Source organism: Gekko japonicus, unplaced genomic scaffold, assembly GCF_001447785.1.
Source record: "Gekko japonicus isolate JY-2015 unplaced genomic scaffold, Gekko_japonicus_V1.1 scaffold1973, whole genome shotgun sequence".
In the NCBI taxonomy this organism is placed as follows: Eukaryota; Metazoa; Chordata; class Lepidosauria; order Squamata; family Gekkonidae; genus Gekko; species Gekko japonicus.
This window is the reverse complement of record NW_015164250.1, coordinates 4,485-12,367: the sequence shown is the minus strand read 5'-3', so window position 1 is coordinate 12,367 and position 7,883 is coordinate 4,485. Positions and strand designations below refer to the sequence as shown.

Below are 7,883 nucleotides of genomic sequence, written 5' to 3'. Positions count from 1 at the left end.
TTCCTTCCTTCCTCCTCAGGATGCCTGTAGCTGGTTCGTCCGTCCTGCTGAGCTCCTCCAGTTTTTAGAGCTGTCCAAATTCTGTAGCCACTGGATGGATCGCAACGCAGAGGCGGTGCTAATGAGGTACTACGGGCTCCCTTCGCACGATCGTTTTCAGCACATGAAAGATGATGAGCACATAAAACAGCAGCTGAGTTGAGTGCAGCGCACTAGGAGCGTCAGACTAGGATCTGAGAGCAAAGGGGTCAGATTCCCTTTTGCCGCTGAAGCCCCTGACACTGGGGCTCAAACTCAGAGCGAGCAAACTGCAAGAGATCTGAAGGAGTGTGCATGCACACGAAAGCTTATACCCAGAGAAGTACACTTTGTTGGTCTTAAAGGTGCCACTGGGCTCAAACTTTGTTCTGTTGCTTCAGACCAACAGGGCTACCCACCTAAATCTATCTGCAAGTTGCAGGGTAATGGGGGGGGGGAAGCGTTCAGCAGATGTGCCTAGAAACTTTTATTCCTCGTTATTACTGTCCATAAAATCATAAAGGAGAGGAAGCAGTGGAGCGGAGTTAAAAAGGGGAGGGGTCAGGACTCTTGATTCTCCTATGCGCAGAACTGCCTTTCTTTCAGGAAATGCGCATAAACCACAGCCGGATGGCTCAGCGGCGTTCAGGCTTTGCCGACTGCAGACGGTGATGCAGGCGATGCAGTAGACGCCTACAGGCGGGGTCCTTCTGCAAAGGGAAAGTAGCACGTGTGGGAAGAGCTGCTACCGGCTGGCGGTGCAGGTAAGGGGGGACCCGCCCCCTCTCCCCCCCAAACCGGGACTCCTGGCTCCTAGGCTCTAGCCCAGTCCCCACACCCATGAAATCTTCTCTGCTTTCCGGGCAATCCCCCGTTTCTCGGTTTTTCTTCCAATCTGGTTATCCCCTTTTTCTTCCAGAGGACCTAGGAGTCCTGGCTCCTGATCTCCTGTCCCCAAGTCCACAGGGTCTCCATTTCCTTCCAGGGAACCCAGGATTCTTGATTTCGTGTTCCAGTCACTCCCCAGCTTCTAGTCGTTTTCCGGGTTCCACTGGCGAAGCTCCCTATTCTTTCCCCAGGAACCAGCATCCTAGATCCCCAGTCCCCACCATTGCCTCTTAACTCGACACTATCCAGCTTGTATCTTCCATGAAGCCCCTCCCCCCGATTTCCACCCACCAGCAGCCCCCCAGACTTGAATCCACTCGATTTCTTCTTCTTTGTGACTGTTCAATAAAACAGCAGCCTCCAACTTTAAACGATTGGTTCTTCACTTCCCCCCCTTGGTAAACTGCAGGCTGATTTGGGGTGACGCTGTAGGGTTGCCGGGACCCTCCTGGCCACCGGTGGGATGGAGTGGGTGGCATAGGGTTGTTAGCTCCAGGTTGGGAAAGTCCTGGAGATGTGGGAAGGAGCCTGGAGAGGGTAGGGTTTGAGGACGGGGAGGGACCTCAGTAGAGTACAATGCTGATAGAGTCCGTCTTCCAGAGCATCCGTTTTCTTCAGGGGAAGTGACCTCTAGTCTGGAGATGAGCTGCAATTCTGGGGGATCCCCAGCTCCCACCTGGAGGCTTGGCATCCCTAGGTGACAGCCGGCTGAGATTTCATGTCTGGGTTAAAGGGATGATTTCTGGGTGCTGTTAGCCACATACACCCCCGACATGGGAGTGATGATTAAGGAGGGGGGAAGGGGTGTGTTCACCTTTCTTCTTCAAACTGTCAGAAGATTTTACAGAGGAGATCTTTAAAGCACCCCTGTATGCAAGTGTCAGTGCATGGCATTTAAAATCTGGTAGTATCGGTGTGCTTTGAATAATCTCCTTCTCATCTTCTATTTTTAGAACCTTCTCCCATTCTGGTGCCTGGGGGGGAGCTGGGATATCTAGATCTAAGAGCCAGGCCTCCTGGGTTTTCTGGGTGGGGCGCAGCAGTAATAATACTTTAGAGAAGGGAACATCTGATGAAAGGGGGAGGAGTTCTGGCTTTGCTAGAATAGGGAGCGGGGGTCTGAAGTTGTAGGGCAGGCGAGGGGGCAGGAGGGTGAGACTCCTGCATCATTTTCAAATAAAACATGTTTTCCCCAGTACGGCAGGGCATAAAGGCTCCAGGGAGGCAAGGAAGCACTTTCATATTCAATCAGGGCTCTAGTCGGGGGGGAGCTCTCAGGTACGGAGCTCCGGAAGAGAACCTCTAGGGGGCGGGGCGGTCACGTGGTGAAGCCCCGCCCCCTTCTTTACCCCGCCCTCTGCTTCGATCCTCATTCCGTTTGGGAATGAGGATGAAGCAGGAGGGTAAGTAGCCGGGCCTTCTGACACACTTCCGGTGATGTCAGGGGGCGTGGCATATGCAAATAAGTTATGCTAATGAGTTATGCTAATGAGCTCCGGCAGCTCTTTTTCTACAACAAGACCCCTGTATTCAATCATATATGTGTATGTCTGTATGGTGGTGGGCTGAGGGGAGAAAATAGGCTTTTAACCTAAGGAACATTTTATTTGGAACATTTGGCTGTACAACCTTAGATGAATATACAGTTGACCAGAGAGAAGTACCACTGGACATGTGATTTCACTGGAGGCTTCATTTGTATTTCTGTATTTCTTTTCCTTGCCCAGTGGTTAAACTTTGGAACAATTGATTTCTGGTCTTTATTCCATATTTTGTATATGTAGAAGTGTATGTATTTTTGCACATCAGCCAATATGTTCTGTATGTATTAGACCTCTGAGGAAGGCCTGTAAAGGCCGAAACGCGTTAGGTCTATCTTATTAGGTCTATCTTATTAGCCCTTGTATGTTTTTATAGTTTTATATGAGGTATGAATGGGCTCTTGTTTGTTATTTTAATTTATCTTGAATAAACACACACATATATATTTTTGTATATTTTATGATTAGAGTTTTAGAGTTGGCCCTTTTCTATTCCTGACTAACCTTTTGAGGTTCTGAATTCTAGGTTTAGGTTTAGTTTTTCCCCCTTTTTTCTTCTTTATCATTTAAACGACACCTTTACATACTCTAGGGCTGCGTGGAGCCTGCTCTGACCTAAAAGGCAGGGATTACAGAGTTCATGAGTCACTGGCTTCCTCCTGAGTGGTGTAAAAACAGTGCGTGGTGTGGAGGAAAGTGAACAGAGAATTTTTCTCCGTCTGTTGTGATGCTAAAACTGAGGGTCTTGCAATGAAAGTGGTGAGCAGTCGATTCAGGTTGTGAGTAACAAATTTATGGAAATCGCTGTTAGCGGATGTGTCGATAGCTACAAGTTTAAGTATCTTAAAAAAAAAAGAGGTAGACAGATTCATTGAGGATAAGTCTACTGACAGATATCAATCATGATAGTGAAATGGAGCCTCTATGTTCCAAAAAACAAAATCCTTTGAATACTGGCAGCTGATGGATGTGGGGGAATCTGTTTCTTCCTACCTTGCTTCTGGGCTTCCTAGGAGAATCTGACTAGGTTGTGAAGGTTGCCAGGGTGGTGTTTTTCCAACAGTGCCAGGTTTGGCAACTGGCTCCCTACTTGTCTCACCCTGACCTAGCCACGGTAATCCATGCAACGATCACCTCCAGGATGCACTACTGTAACTCGTTCTATGTGGGCCTGTCCTGAGGTTGACCCGGAAACCTCCAACTGGTCCAGAATGCGGCACTGGGACCCCTCGGACAGTGCACATCCAACCGGGGCCCCGTTAACTGCACTGGCTACCAGTGGAGCACTAGATCAAGGTGCTGGTCTTGACCTGTAAGGCCCTTAGCAGTCAGGGACATACATACCTTCAGGACCACCTCTCTCAGTATGCCCCTGGAAGAGCATTATGCTCTGGCAGTAAAAATCTCCTGGTGGTCCCTGGCCCGAGAGAGATCTGGCTGTCCTCAAACAGGGCCAGGGCTTTTTCAATGCTGGCCCCCACCTGGTGGAACTCTCTGCCAGAGAACATCCGTGCCCTGTGGGATCTATTACCTTTCAGCAGGGCTTGAAAGGCAGAGATGTTCGCCCAGGCTTTTGGTTGAGTACAGCGACTGAACTGGCACTCTCTCACCTCCCCGCATCTCCCCAGTTTGGTGTTGTGGTTAAGTGCGTGGACTCTAATCTGGGAGAACCGGGTTTGATTCCCCACTCCTCCACTTGTATCTGGCTGGATGACCTTGGGCAAACCGTAGCTCTGATAAGAGCTGTTCTCGAAAAAGAGCAGTTTCTGTCAGAGCTCTCTCAGCCCCACCTACCTGTTGTGGTGTCTGTTGTGGGGAGGGGAAGGGAAAGGAGTTTGTAAGCCGCTCTGAGACACCTTTGGGTAGTGAAGGGCGGGGTATAAATCCAATCTCTTCTTCTTCTTCCCCTATCCCCTTAGGAGGCTACGGGGAAGCTGCATTTCCCCCCCTGAAATTTTTGCCATCTTGGAACAGACTGTCTTTTATCTATTGGTTTTTATGGTATTTTATTATGGTTTTAAAACTTACTCTAAATGTTCTATTGTTTTTATCCTGTTGTAAACCTCCCTGAGCCCTGCCTGCAGGGAAGGGCTGTCTGTCTGTCTGAATGAATGAATGTGTGAATACTGAGAAAAACCAGGTATCTGGAGTAGATGGCCCCTTAATCAGTAACAGGAGGTTTTAAAAAAATGCCAAGGCCGATGGTGCAGATCAGGTAAAAATATATTTTATTACTCAGTTAAAATCCCCCCAAAATTCTCTCCACGTTTCGCCAATAGGCTTTGTCGAGGGAATCTGTTCGTCTTGTAGTAGTTCTTCAAAAAGAGTACAACAAACATGTAGGGAATTCTTGGAAATTTAGCCGAGTAATAAAATATATTTTTACCTGATTTGCACCATCGGCCTTGGCCTTATTTTTTATATCCTACTCTTTGAGGTGCAACAGGACACCTTTTTTTTGGGGGGGGCTGTTTATTGCAAATAGGCTAACTGGGCTACCCCCCTGGAACTCATCTGCATCTGGAACATTGTCTCTGTCCAGCTCACAATAGTCAATCCCTTCCCCCTCCCTAGGAGCTGCGGTGGCTCAAGTGGTTAAGACGCTGAACTGCAGGCTGTGGAAGGTCGGTAGTTCAGCAGCTCGAGACCCGAGTGTGCCGCATGACGGAGTGAGCTCCCGTCTCTAGTTCCAGCTCCTGCCAACCTAGCAGTTCGAAAGCAAGACATTGCAAGTAGATAAATAGGTACCACTTCGGTGGGAAGGTAACAGGGTTCTGTGCGCCTTGGTGTTTAGTCATCCCCGCCACATGACCACGGAAACATATTCGGACAGCGCTGGCTCTTCGGCTTTGAAATGGAGATGAGCACCGCAACCCTAGAGTCGGATTCGACTGGCTTTCGAGCAAGGGAACCTTTACCTTTACCTCCCCCTCCCTGGTAGTGCTTTGGGCAGTGGGGTCACTGCTGAGCTGAAACTGTCCTCATTGGGTCGTTGCATGTGACCCCCTTCAACCTGGCCCTTTCCCAGGCTTTTATAATTGTACAACAATTTCGGCAACAATATACATGTGGGAGCTACCAGCTGGGATGACCCTCCCCTTTCAGGGGGTGTGTGCTTCAGTATTCCAGGGGGTGTCTCCTAAAGGCACAGAGGTTTAGAGCCAGCGAAGGCTACTCAGACTCAATCCATGTGGCAGCTGTTGCCACATGGAGAGGTGTTGATACGTGAGAACTGTATTAATATAGTGGTGTTTCTTCAAGCCCTCACAAACAGCACGGTTCAGGACGTTCACAGAGCAGTTCTTTCATTCGTTCCTTTTCAGGTCACGCTGCCTCCTCACCATGCCCACTCTCTATCTTTCCCCGCATCCGGATAACTTCCAGAATCTCCGTGTACTCGTTGCAGCTCGTTATGGCCGACAGGAGCCCAAGGTGGTCGAATTGCCTCCTGACAGAGAGCCGGGGAACCCTTCCTTCTCTCTGCCAAAACTCCCAGCTCTGGAAACCCAGGCGGGGGTCTGCGTGTCTGGCCCAGCAGCCGTTTCTTATCTGCTGTCCCCAGATAACCTGAGAGGGCAAGGCCCAAAGGCAAGTGCTTTGGTACAGCAGTGGATCCATTACGCGGACTTAGAAATTGCCCCTGCAGCCTGCACAGCAGCCTTTTATGTGTTGGGGATCTCCAAGCAAAATAAACAGGTGAGAAGCAGATTGCTGGGGGTAGCTCTGGTGTTCTGTACTGTGTTATATTGTAACCAGGTATAGCGAACCTCTGCCTGAGAGCCCCTGGTTCAAACCTTACTTCATACGGAGAACAAGAAAAGCTGTGAAAAAGTGACGCTTAATATATGTCTTTAAAGAATCATAGAAAAGTGAACAAAAATAATATACATAATCATAGAAAAATATATTGACGGTGATCTCCGGAATGTCTTGCCGTTTCGAAGGAAGATCTTCTTCTGAACAAAGATGTGGGACAAAAACTATCTCTCAATAGTTCATATCCTCTGGTGACGTCTCACAATTATCAAAGAAGATTTTCAATAATCATAACAGCTGTTTCTTGTTCTCCGTATTATCTCATTACTGTGCCAATCAATTGTTGTCAAACCTTACTTCAGCCACAAACTTAATAGATAACTTTGGGCAAACTGTCTCAGATTCAGTCCCCCCACCCCCATCTGCAGTACGGTGATATTATTAGTCAGCTTTATTTACATGGCTGTTGAAGGTTGCTGAGCTAAGATGTGAGACAGTCTTCAATTACTGATTACCTTTTAGCCCATTCTTCCTCCCAGGAGTGCTGGGAGCCGTACATCATTTTCCCCTCTTCCATTTTCTCTTCGTAACTCTCCCTGTGACATAGGTTAGGATGGGGGGAAGCTGCTAATTCAGTATCCTAACTCTGTGAATGTGCTGCCAAGTTACAACCAACTTATGGCGACACTAACAAGGGGCTTTTAAGGCAGGTGAGAGGTTTGCCATTGCCTTCCTCTGCAGGGCCTTCTTTGGTGATCCCCCATCCGAGTACTAACCCTGCTTAGTTTCCCAGATCTGACCAGATCGGGCTATGATGCCATTCCACATCCTATTCTAACTCTGCACCACTTTGAACTCCTGTTTGAACCGTGTTGTATTAAGCTAGGGTGAAGTGGTGTGGTGGTTAAGCATCTAGGACCAAAGAGACCTGGGTTTGACCCTCCAGTCATAAACTAAGCTCTCTGGATGATCTTGGACCAGTAACTCTGGCTTCCCTTCTGAAGTAACACAGCTTCCCTTCTGAAGTAAAAAGGAAATGGCATATCTTCTGCCTCAGATCTTTAAAGGAAGGGCAGGATAAAAATGTGATTGATTTCAGTTGTTACAGTTTTGGCACTCGAGCCACATCTGAGGGGAAATAGTGGTACCTGGGATCCTCCTAATATATGGCGTCACTGTCTGGTGAGACGCAACATGCATATTTTCCAGCTTCGGTGGGCATGAATACTCACAAGAAATCTGGGTTTCCAGTCGCACATATCGAAGCTGGAAAATCCGCTTGTTGCCCCAGTCGAACAAAATGACGCCTGCACGCATTGGGAGGACTGCAGAAGTGAGGCAGGGTGAATGCCCCTTATGCACAATGTGAGTGCCCAAACCTCTGAAGAAGTGAGTAGTGACTCGCAAAAGCTCATACCTTGCCAGAAATTTTGTTAGTCTTTAAGGTGCTACTGGACTCTTGCTCTTTTCTACCGTACCAAAACTGTAAGGGCTGATTCCTGTGGTCTTCTGAAAGGATGAGGGGGTTAATCACTTACACGAAAGGAGGCTAAGAACAAGCATAGAGGACAGATCTGTCAGTAGCTGTGGTGGCTCAACTGGTTAAGATGCTGAACTGCAGGCTGTGGAAGGTCGGTAGTTCAGCAGTTCGAGACCCGAGTGTGCCGCATGACGGAGTGA

The 7,883-nt window shown here is 48.4% G+C and overlaps 1 long non-coding RNA gene across 1 annotated transcript; it reads left to right on the top strand.

Moving 5' to 3' along the window:
* LOC107108247 lies at positions 1-6,116 on the top strand. Its single transcript, XR_001482430.1, has 3 exons — positions 1-126; positions 625-782; positions 5,771-6,116. It is a non-coding gene; the product is annotated as an uncharacterized LOC107108247 (long non-coding RNA).
* Positions 6,117-7,883: the final 1,767 nt, after the last annotated feature.